The 12,435-nt window shown below is 38.6% G+C and overlaps 1 protein-coding gene across 2 annotated transcripts in view; it reads left to right on the top strand.

The window, feature by feature from the left end:
- Window positions 1–12,435, top strand: part of B3GALT1 (beta-1,3-galactosyltransferase 1) — a 621,523-nt gene that overhangs the window by 76,627 nt on the left and 532,461 nt on the right. For both annotated transcript variants that reach the window (XM_042243778.2, XM_060409812.1), the window contains exon 1: window positions 1–12,435. This exon is cut by the window's left edge and continues 76,627 nt beyond it. The gene's annotated coding sequence lies outside the window, so the exon portion shown is untranslated.

Raw genomic sequence — 12,435 nt, 5'->3', positions numbered from 1 at the left:
TTCCTGTTATTTTAAAAGTCTCATGAAAGTACTATCTGTGCTCAATTAATCTTTGTGTCCCTGCAGTAGTGAGCAGAGATTTTATACCTAGTAAGCCAACCATACGTATTTGCTGAACTGGTCATAATTCAATTTTTTCAGGTCAGGATATAGGTATTGAGATGTAGTACTAATTGTTAAGTGATGAGAGAGATAATTATTTATACTTGTTGTTCAGTAACTAAGTTGTGTCTGACTCTTAGTGACACTACGGACTGGAGCATGTCAGGCTCCTCTGTCCTCCACTATTCCCTGCTGCTGCTGCTAAGTCGCTTCAGTCGTGTCCGATTCTGTGTGATCCCATAGACGGCAGCCCACCAGGCTCCTCCGTCCCTGGGATTCTTCAGGCAAGAACACTGGAGTGGGTTGCCATTTCCTTCTCCAGTGCATGAAAGTGAAAAGTGAAAGGGAAGTTGCTCAGTCGTGTCTGACTCTCAGCAACCCCATGGACTGCAGGCTACCAGGCTCCCCCATCCATGGGATTCTCCAGGCAAGAGTACTGGAGTGGGGTGCCATTGCCTTCTCCGCCACTGTTCCCTGAAATTTGCTCAAATTAATGTCCTTTGAGTCGGTCATGCTGTGTAACTACCCCGTCCTCTGCCACCCCCTTCTATTGCTGTCAGTCTTTCATGGTATCAGGGTCTAGTATTCCTCAAAGACATAGACTATAACTTCTTGTGTGCATTTTTAATGGAGCAGTAATTACATCTGTTAAAGTTTTTTAAAATTTATTTTTAATTGGAGGATAATGGCTTTACAATGTTGTGTTAGTTTTTTCCATACAAAAATGTGAATCAGCCATAAGTGTACATATGCCCCCTCTCTCTTGAACCCCTTCCCACCCCCCACGCCATCCCTCCCTTCTAAGTTGTCACAAAGTACCAAATTGAGCTCCCGGTGTTTTACAGCAACTTCCTACTAGCTATCTGTTTTACATATGGTATATATATATGTTATATAACATGTATGGTATATATATGTTATATAACATGTATGTTTTATATATATATATGTTTCATCCCACCCTCTCCTTCCCCCACTGTGTCCAAAAGTCTGTTCTCTGTGTCTACGTCTCTACTCCTGCCCTGAAGTAGGTTCATCAGTACCATTTTTCTAGATTCCATATATATGTGTTGCTGTGCTTCATCAGTTCAGTCATGTCCGACTCTTTGCAATCCTATGGCCTTTAGCCTGCCAGCCCCCTCTATCCATGGAATTTTCCAGGCAAGAATACTGGAGTGGGTTGCCGTGCTCCTCCTCCAGGGGATCTTCCCGAGCCAGGAATCCAACTGGGATCTCCTGCATTGCAGGTGGATTCTTTACCAGCCAAGCTACCAGGGAAGCCCATATGTGTGTTAATAAATGATATTTTTCTCTTTTTGACTTACTTCACTCTGTATAACAGTCTGTAGGTTCATTCACTTCACTTCCTGTACAAATAATATTGAAGAACTTAAAGTTTGCAATTAAGCTATAACTTTAATCAATGAATTTCATATATGGAATACAAAAATAGAACTCCATTTTTAAAAGTTTTTTAAATAGAAGATCTGATATCAATGTAAAGAACTTTAAGTTAAACCTTAAACTTACAACTTCACATTTGTAATTGCCAATAATGACTACTCAGCATTTTCACAGAGATAGCAAAGCATTATTGTTTCCAGTCTTTTAAACCTTAAGGAAAATGTGGTAATTGAAAAAAGATTTTTAAATGCAGGTAAACTGACCAGAACCAAAGCTTCAAGTGATTCCACCACTCATTGTTAGAGTGGACTTTTTGGTAGAGTCCTATATCTCTTTGGTTGTTAGTTGTTCATTTTTTTTCTTTTTTCATTTGAAAATGAGGACAATAGCACACAGCCTGCCTACTCTGTAGGTTGAGAAGATCAACCATGATTATATAAGCAATGGAATTTGTAAAATCTTGCGTTGCTTGTGTGTATAAATAGCATCATTGATTATAATTCACATTTTCAGTGTTTCGAAAGAAAGCTTTATATCAGTGTAGGAAGGGTCCCAGTGCAACTGAACATGTCTTCTGTGTTCCTCCAGTTCTATAAATCTTGTACGTAATAAGTGACATGCTGTCAAGCTCACAAATTGCATTTCAGGCAGAAAGCTCAGAACTCACCCTGTGTATACTTTCTTGGTCCATCTGTGTCCAGCACAGGCGAACTTTTCTTGGAATTGTTTAGCTAAGCAGTGGCCGTTGGTCACACCTCCAGCTTTCTGTTTTTCAGGCCCCAAAGGGTCGAGGTTGGAGTTCTTTCCCTGGGGCAGGAAGCAAGGCTCAGGAAGCTTCACTGGCCACACTCTGCTACACTATGGTGGTGCCCTTGGAGGACCAGTGCGTTGCTAGAGGCCAAATATTGTGTGTCCTCTCTCTTTCTGCAAATATACACTGACCTACTGAGGCCTGGTGTGCTGCTGTTTGCCTCTGAGACCTCGTACATTTGTCTCTTCCCCAGATGGCACTTCCCTGCCTTTCAACGCTGGCTGCACTTGTTATATTCTGTCCTGGGGCACAACCTGACCACTCTGTGAAACTACAGCATTTTATTTCTCGTCATTCTGGAGGTGTTTTTGTACAGTCTGTGCTACAACTTCTCTGTATTGTTGCAGATAAAGTAGATATTCAAGTGATTCTTTTCTCAGGCAAAAATAAAACCTATCTCATGGTGATAAAAACCAGTCTTTGTAGTTGTGCATTAATTCCTACTGATGACATGAGAGAGAAATGGCCGTTTTGCTTCCAAAAGCAAACTTGGCTTTGTGACAAGAGGTTTGGTTTGCTAAAACAAAGGATATGTGTGGAGGAACGGTGAGATACGAGGTTTGTTTAGTGTTCAGGAATAGTTTTGTGTTTCTGAATTTTGCCTGTGTAATGAGTGACATATAAGTAAAAGAAAACAAGATGAAGGTCAAGCAGACTGAAAAGTTTGAGGAATATGAAATGACCCACTTTGCCTTCTTCCTTTTCATACCTCCCTCAGTTGCTTAAAAACATTGTCTGTGTTGAGTAGCATGGGTACAAAACCACACAATCACTGCTTTATTTGATTTTTACTTCAAGATACTGAAAGTTGATGTTGTGAATAATAGCTATGACTAAGGGTAAGTGTGGAGAAGGCAATGGCACCCCACTCCAGTACTCTTGCCTGGAAAATCCCATGGATGGAGGAGCCTGGTAGGCTGCAGTCCATGGGGTCGCTAAGAGTCGGACACGACTGAGCGACTTCACTTTCACTTTTCACTTTCATGCATTGGAGAAGGAAATGGCAACCCTCTTCAGTGTTCTTGCCTGGAGAATCCCAGGGATGGCAGAGCGTGGTGGGCTGCCATCTATGGGGTCGCACAGAGTCAGACACGACTGAAGTGACTTAGCAGCAGCAGCAGGCGGAAGTGACAGAATCTCCCAATGAGAAGGCTCTTTGTGAATTATTTTAACAGCCCATTGCTAGTTGCTTCTCTACACCATTGATTTATGAAGAGAGAGATGAGTTGCTTGCTCTCTGTTTGGCATAGAGTTGGTCTATAGAGTTTGTCTATGTGAATAGATTGGGAGTATAAAGATAGTTCAGGAACTGCAGAAACTGCAAGAAGAGGAAGAACTAATTGCATAACAAACATCAGGAGTCACGTTTAATAACCTGGCTTAGAGGTTTCAAAAGAAAAACGATGGATTACCCAACAGTCTCAAGAGGAGAATTTGCTGTTGAGCAGGCGTGTCTCTTCTTCTGGGAGAGTGAATGTTAGGATAATAAGAATAATTATAATATTCTGATAATGAGGCATAATATCATAACTAGTATACCCAGTGGGATTTGGCATGCCAAGGGTTTATTTATAATGGAGATTGAAAAAAGAAGCCCTGTGGGGAGAAATTAAGGATGAGAAAGCAAAATGACAGAGACTGATCTCCATATTGTAAGTATGCCAGGTTTATCTATCTATCAGTTTATCTATCTTGATTGAGCTAGTTCAATAAAAGGGTTTCTTTTTGAGGCCAGGGTTTCACTCAATGGTATTAAAGTAAAAGCAGCTCCTCCTTTATTTCCTCTCTCAATTGGGGGATGAAAACTGGTTGCATATGAAATGACTTGGAAACAGTTATTTCCTAGAATTTTAATTTGAACCTATGACTTGAAGTCTTGAGGTGATGTGTTTTAGGTGCAAGGCTATTGGCCAGGATTACTGTCGACTATTGGAAGAGTCAACAGTTTGTTCAGTAGCGTTCACTAAAACTCAAGCTGTTCTGCAAGTTTAGGTGACCTGTGACTTGCTGCTTCACAGCTCTCTCAAAGATTGTGTTTGAAGTTGAACCTGTTATTTTTTTCCAGTGATAATTTTTTAGGTAGACAAATGCCCCTGTTCTGTGATGTTCAGCAGTTTTTATATAAGCACTGCTCAAAGGTTGCTAGGTAGGATATTATTCAAGGCCTTAGAGCATCTTATCCAATCAATGTATGTATGGAATGCAGCTAACTGCAAATAAGAGTTTCATGAAGGATTTACTTTTTATTGCTATACCTTGTATCATTGCAAAATCTGAATACATCAGATAAATAATTAATAACATAAAAATCATTATTAAACTCTAAAACCTCATTGAAATATATCAGTATAGGAGACGTATGACTTTTCAATTGCTTGTGTTTTTACTGTAGCCACCTGAGTCACTTGGAATACCTAATACCTGCCTAATAAGTGCTGTGTTTTTTGGTTATCTGATACCTCCTAGAAGTTTGGGGAAGGAATTCAGTGTTGCAGTACTGAAGGATGAAATTTCAAGCCTCCTTTTATTTATTGTGATAATAAAGGATATAACTTCATCAGTGACAATAATGAAATCTTACAGAGCTAATTCAATTCATAAAACATGATACGTGGATGCTAATACAGGTTTTAGTTTTTTTCTTCCTTTGGAAAGACAGTACCATTTTGATACACCATCTGAGGATGCTGTAAGTTGTGGGAAGTCTTCTACCACCTATGGTATGTCAGCTCCTTTGTCTGATAGGCACGTTCTGCAACAGTACCCTTCCCAAGCTGCCAAGTTGTATCATAGCTCTCAATTGTGTGTGTGTGTATATATATATTTCCTGACTTATACCATGCCATAGTGCCATCCTCTCTCTGAAACAGCCAAAGCCTCTTAAAGTTATTGCCAACTTTTCTTATTTTCTTCCCTCTTATAGTAGTACATCACAAGTATGGTTGTTTCTTCCTTTGTTAAATCTTTTGTGTCTGTCCTTTTCTTTCTCCTTTGCCCCTGCTTGGTCTAAGATCATTACAGCCTCATTCACAGTTTATTAAGAGCCCATTGACAGGACTTTATGCTTCAGTCCATGACAGTATTCCATGCAAGTTATTCCCTGCTCCACCATCCTTCAATTGTCTTACATTGCCTGTACCACATTTACTACCTACTTGCCCAGTCTAATGTACTTTTCCGTCTTTATCTCTCAAAATATCACTACATCGATCACTGATTCCCCCAAAATTGGTTTGCTGAAACATGCCATATGGAGTCTAGACTATCACCATGCTTTTAGTCATTCAATACCTTCTGCTCCTCTTTTAAAATATATTTTAATTTCCCTTATCTTCAATGGCTAACCCCAAGTCTTATCTCTTCCCTAAAGTCTTGCAAAATCCATCAGTAGTGGCCTAACAAAAGTTTCGTTCATAGTAGGCTTTAAATAAAATAGGATGGGAAACTAGGTGAATTTGTTACATGGAGATTGACTAATAAACACGTATTTTTTCACCCCTCTCTTTCCAGCATATGTCTCAGAATGATAATGCACTTCTTGTTTAACCTTCTAGGTAACTATCTCAAGGACTTTTAAAGGCTTAGAGACCTAGAAGTAATTTGCAAATTACAGTTAGTCTAAAAGTGGAAACCTAATTGATTAAAATTGCATTACACCGGTGAGGAAGTGAGTGAGGGCTGAGTGGACTCAGTGCTCTCATGGGACATCTTGGGTAATCCTAACCTTTAAAGTTGAATTTGATTGCAAATATGTACCTGTGTATTATATTTAACAACTTTACCCGGTCAATAAATAGAGTATTCATAGAATTATCAGTCTTGCTTTCATGCAGTCAATGATGTCTAAACAGGGTGTCATTATAACACTTTTGGTTTTGTTGTTCAGTATTAGCCTAGCAGTAGTTTGTCCTTCATGAAAAATTTCTATTAAAATTAGTTTCTGTCCTTGGTTTTAATATTTTTGAAATTCAGAATATATTTTCTTTGAGTTTTTTATTGTGTTTTTTAGAACAAATGATTTTTCTTAACCACAAAGCTTAAACTGTGTGCAGTTAGTTTGAACATTGTACTGAAATCCCTGTACATTTTTGATGTACTAAGATCTAGAAAGATGAACATTCGTAGCTTTCCTTTTCTTTGTAAAGGCGAATTCATGGTAAATAGACTGAAACACGCAGCTGGGGTGATAAGGGTAGGAAAACGTTTTTGTTTTCAAAATGAAAAAAGAGGTCTAAGAATGATTAGTACTAAGAATGATTCATGTAGTGCAGAGTTGCCAAGTGTGACCTAGTTTTATTTACAGTAGCTGAGTATACCAAGTTTTCCAGGGAAACTAAGCATAGCTGATGGAGTGTGAAGACCAAACTTGGTTAAATCTCCTCCAACAAGAGAGTTACTCCCCCAACTCCTCTCCCCTGCTCACTACAGAAATTGCTGTCCTTTTGGTGGTAAGGTTGATACTTCATTTATGATACATTATAAACGGTGGCATTTGAAAGGGGGATTTTTGTGCATGTATTTCTGTACCTGTTGCTGCTTTTCTTTCATACAGACTATATTAACTAATGAAAGTGAAATAGACCCTCAACACACACGTGTGTCCTTGGCCAAAATTTGGAGAATGAAAGTTGGAGGGGTGTGCAGACTAGAGTGATGCATTTGGGGTTTTTTTGTTAATAAGTACTGTTGTCACTGCAGTATTCTTGCCTGGAGAATCCCCATGGACAGAGGAGCCTATCATGGGGTCACAAAGAGTTGGGCACGACTGAGTGGCTAAGCACACACGCATTGTTGTCGTAAAACTGTACTATAAGGTGTCCTACTTTCCATGGTAGATACTGTGATAATATAATTGTACTAAACTGCATCTCTTGCTTCTGTCATTCTAATGGTACATTTCTGTGTCTGCAACACTAAGTAGATAGTGCTGTATAAACAAATGCTACATACTGTTGGGAGTCTTGCATTTAAGGAAAGCAACGTATGAATCCTTTTATAAAGTGAAATTTTTGGTAATCTAAAAATACTGTGTTTAATATACCCTAGAACTTCAGACTTCTCTAATAGATTTGTATAAACCTTGGCTCTAAGGTAATTGCTAAAGGTTAATTTTAATAAAATTTACATAGTCACATATATAATGACATCAACATTTTTTTTAGTTTCCAAACAATAACTTGTATGAGTCAAGCATCATTAGGGTGGCATTTCAGTACACTGATAATGCTCTCAAATTCTCAAATGGATTCATAATTTAAGTAATAAAATCATGAAAATACTAAACAGAAAATAGATACACCATTAACCTTGACATGACAATTGCAGAGAATTTCCCAAGTTTAAGTTGTGTGCATATATACCCGGATGCGTGACCATAAACATACTAATAGAGTTTTGCCAAGAAAATGCACTGGTCATAGCAACATCCTCTTCCAACAACACGAGAAGACTCTACACATGGACATCACCAGATGGTCAACACCGAAGTCAGATTGATTATATTCTTTGCAACCAAAGATGGAGAAGCTCTATACAGTCAACAAAAACAAGACCAGGAGCTGACTGTGGCTCAGATAATGAACTCCTTTTTGGCAAATTCAGACTCAAATTGAAGAAAGAAGGGAAAACCACTAGACCATTCAGGTATGACCTAAATCAAATCCCTTATGATTGTACAGTGGAAGTGAGAAATAGATTTAAGGGCCTAGATCTGATAGATAGAGTGCCTGATGAACTATGGAATGAGGTTTGTGACATTGTACAGGAGACAGGGATCAAGATCATCCCCATAGAAAAGAAATGCAAAAAAGCAAAATGGCTGTCTGGGGAGGCCTTACAAATAGCTGTGAAAAGAAGAGAGGCGAAAAGCAAAGGAGAAAAGGAAAGATATAAGCATCTGAATGCAGAGTTCCAAAGAATAGCAAGAAGAGATAAGAAAGCCTTCTTCAGCAATCAATGCAAAGAAATAGAGGCAAACAACAGAATGGGAAAGACTAGAGATCTCTTCAAGAAAATTAGAGATACCAAGGGAACATTTCATACAAAGATGGGCTCAATAAAGGACAGAAATGGTCTGGACCTAACAGAAGCAGAAGATATTAAGAAGAGGTAGCAAGAATACACAGAAGAACTGTACAAAAAAGTCTTCATGACCCAGATAATCATGATGATGTGATCACTCATCTAGAGCCAGACATCCTGGAATGTGAAGTCAAGTGGACCTTAGAAAGCATCACTATGAACAAAGCTAGTGGAGGTGATGGAATTCCAGTTGAGCTGTTTCAAATCCTGAAAGATGATGCTGTGAAAGTGCTGCACTCAATATGCCAGCAAATTTGGAAAACTCAGCAGTGGCCACAGGACTGGAAAAGGTCAGTTTTCATTCCAATTCCCAAGAAAGGCAATGCCAAAGAATGCTTAAACTACTGTACAATTGCACTCATCTCACATGCTAGTAAAGTAATGCTCAAAATTCTCCAAGCCAGGCTTCAGCAATACGTGAACCATGAACTTTCAGACGTTCAAGCTGATTTTAGAAAAGGCAGATGAACCAGAGATCAAATTGCCAACATCCCCTGGATCATGGAAAAAGCAAGAGAGTTCCAGAAAAACATCTATTTCTGCTTTCTTGACTATGCCAAAGCCTTTGACTCTGTGGATCACAATAAACTGTGGAAAATTCTTTAAGAGATGGGAATACCAGACCACCTAACCTGCCTCTTGAGAAATCTGTATGCAGGTCAGGAAGCAACAGTTAGAACTGGACATGGAACAACAGACTGGTTCCAAATAGGAAAAGGAATACGTCAAGGCTGTATATTGTCACCCTGCTTATTTAACTTATGTGCAGAGTACATCATGAGAAACGCTGGACTGGAAGAAACACAAGCTGGAATCAAGATTGCCGGGAGAAATATCAATAACCTCTGATATGGAGATGACACCACCCTTATGGCAGAAAGTGAAGAGGAACTAAAAAGCCTCTTGATGAAAGTGAAAGAGGAGAGTGAAAAAGTTGGCTTAAAGCTCAACATTCAGAAAATGAAGATCATGGCATCCAGTCCCATCACTTCATGGGAAATAGATGGGAAACAGTGGAAACAGTGTCAGACTTAACTTTTTTGGGCTCCAAAATCACTGCAGATGGTGACTGCAGCCATGAAATTAAAAGATGCTTATTCCTTGGAAGAAAAGTTTTGACCAACCTAGATAGTATATTCAAAAGCAGGGACATTACTTTGCCGACTAAGGTCTGTCTAGTCAAGGCTATGGTTTTTCCTGTGGTCATGTATGGATGTGAGAGTTGGACTGTGAAGAAGGCTGAGCACCGAAGAATTGATGGTTTTGAACTGTGGTGTTGGAGAAGACTCTTGAGAGTCCCTTGGACTGCAAGGAGATCCAACCAGTCCATTCTGAAGGAGATCAGCCCTGGGATTTCTTTGGAAGGAATGATACTAAAACTGAAGCTCCAGTCCTTTGGCCACCTCATGTGAAGAGTTGGCTCACTGGAAAAGACTCTGATGCAGGGAGGGATTGGGGGCAGGAGGAGAAGGGGACGACCGAGGACGAGATGGCTGGATGGCATCACGGACTCGATGGACGTGAGTCTGAGTGATCTCTGGGAGATGGTGATGGACAGGGAGGCCTGACGTTCTGCAATTCATGGGGTCGCAAAGAGTTGGACACGACTGAGCAACTGAACTGAACTGATCCATGTACACAGAATTACTTTTCTAGTGCTTTCTGGAACTTTGCATTACAGGCAAATTATATAAAGCATGGATAATAAATACACAACTGTATTTGTATTTAATACCATTTAAAATATGTATTTTAATATTTATCTTGAGTTCTTTGTATTTCACAGGTCTCTGTAGTTAACTTGCATTTGTTTATTTAAAAATTTTTTTTGAAATAGACTAGGTATAAAATATTTACTGAATTTTATTGCAAATCCAGGAGAAAAACTTTTCATTTTAAAAAGAAAACCAGTTCTATTTGCAATTTTTTAAGGAATCTCCACACTGTTCTCCATAGTGGCTGTACTAATTTGCATTCCCACCAACAGTTTAGGAGGGTTCCCTTTTCTCCACACCCTCTCCAGCATTTATTGCTTGCAGATTTTTGGATCTCAGACATTCTGATTGGTGTGAAGTGGTACCTCATTGTGGTTTTGATTTGCATTTCTCTAATAATGAGTGATGTTGAGCATCTTTTCATGTGTTTGTTAGCCATCCGTATGTCTTCTTTGGAGAAATGTCTATTTAGTTCTTTGGCCCATTTTTTGATAGGGTCGTTTATTTTTCTGGAATTGAGCTGCAGAAGTTGCTTGTATATTTTTGAGATTAGTTGTTTGTCAGTTGCTTCATTTGCTATTATTTTCTCCCATTCAGAAGGCTGTCTTTTCACCTTGCTTATATTTTCCTTTGTTGTGCAGAAGCTTTTAATTTTAATTAGATCCCATTTGTTTATTTTTGCTTTTATTTCAGGAATTCTTGGGGGTGGATCATAGAGGATCCTGCTGTGATTTATGTCTGAGAGTGTTTTGCCTATGTTCTCCTCTAGGAGTTTTATAGTTTCTGCCTTATGACCCAGCAATCCCACAGCCGGGCATACACACCGAGGAAACCAGAATTGAAAGAGACACACGTACCCAATGTTCATCGTAGCAGTGTTTATAATAGCTAGGACATGGAGACAACCTAGATGTCCATCAGCAGATGAATGGATAAGAAAGCTGTGGTACATATACACAATGGAGTATTACTCAGCCATTAAAAAGAATACATTTGAATCAGTTCTGATGAGATGGATGAAACTGGAGCCGATTATACAGAGTGAAGTAAGCCAGAAGAAAAACACCAATACAGTATACTAACACATATATATGGAATTTAGAAAGATGGCAATGATGACCCTGTATGCAAGACAGCAAAAAAGACACAGATGTGTATAGCGGACTTTTGGACTCAGGGAGAGGGAGAGGGTGGGATGATTTGGGAGAATGGCATTGAAACATGTATACTATCATGTAAGAATCGAATCGCCAGTCTATGTCCGATGCAGGACACAGCATGCTTGGGGCTGGTGCATGGGGATGACCCAGAGAGATGTTAAGGGGAGGGAGGTGGGAGGGGGGTTCATGTTTGGGAACGCATGTACACCCTTGGTGGATTCATGTCAATGTATGGCAAAACTAATACAATATAGTAAAGTAAAATAAAGTAAAAAAAAAAATAATAATTTTTTTAAAATTAAAAAAAAAACCAAACATTTCATTAACTTTTAAATGTATTTTTCTCTTGGAAATTCACTGCAGTGTTATTATCATTTTGAATGCCAATATATAATAGTGCTGGCATTTATTTTAGCTTCACCCTAAAATAGAATGTTTGGTGTATTGAATTACATTTGGCTATAATTCATCACTTGAGTAGTTTGTTAAAGAGGAATTTTATTCTTTTTTTTAATCCCTGCCATGACAACTTTGTGTCAAAAAGGCAGTCAGTTCTGTCAGGGACCAGGATGGTGGTTAAGAAATTGAAAACATTTCTGCTGGCAGGTTCACTATTCATTTCTGACACCTGGCTGGTACAATATTGAGCACTTTAATTTATTGAAGTTTCTGTTCGGATAATAAAAGTCGTACACTATTCTACATGGAACCTGTTTCAACATTTTTTTTTATTTGTTTGGACACAGTTCATAGCTTTTTAATAAAACATTGCACCTTCCTCTTTTTAAAGTGTAATATAAATGATAGGTAAAACCATTAACTAACCTAAATTCAAGATTCACTTTTAACACTTGTAAAAATTATAGGATATCAAACTAGAAACATTTCTAATGTATGATAAAGTGAATTTTTTTTGGTTTCCTTGTATCATCAAACTTTAGCTATTTTTAATAGGTTTTAACATGTTGACACCTATTTTTAAAAGCCCACTTATTTGATAGCAAAATTACTATCTGCTTTTTTTTTTTTGCAAGAGATAGAAACAAAACCTTTAGATGTGCTGATGACTTGGATGATTGATGGGAACCAGAGCCAAAATGGTCAAAAACTGAGTCTGAGCCATCACTTTACAAAGAGCCAAGGTCAAGACAGGGGAACCAAG

The sequence above is a fragment of the Ovis aries genome, chromosome 2 (assembly GCF_016772045.2).
Source record: "Ovis aries strain OAR_USU_Benz2616 breed Rambouillet chromosome 2, ARS-UI_Ramb_v3.0, whole genome shotgun sequence".
NCBI lineage: Eukaryota > Metazoa > Chordata > Mammalia > Artiodactyla > Bovidae > Ovis > Ovis aries.
The sequence above is the reverse complement of the archived record's forward strand: the minus strand, read 5'-3'. Positions and strand labels throughout refer to the sequence as shown.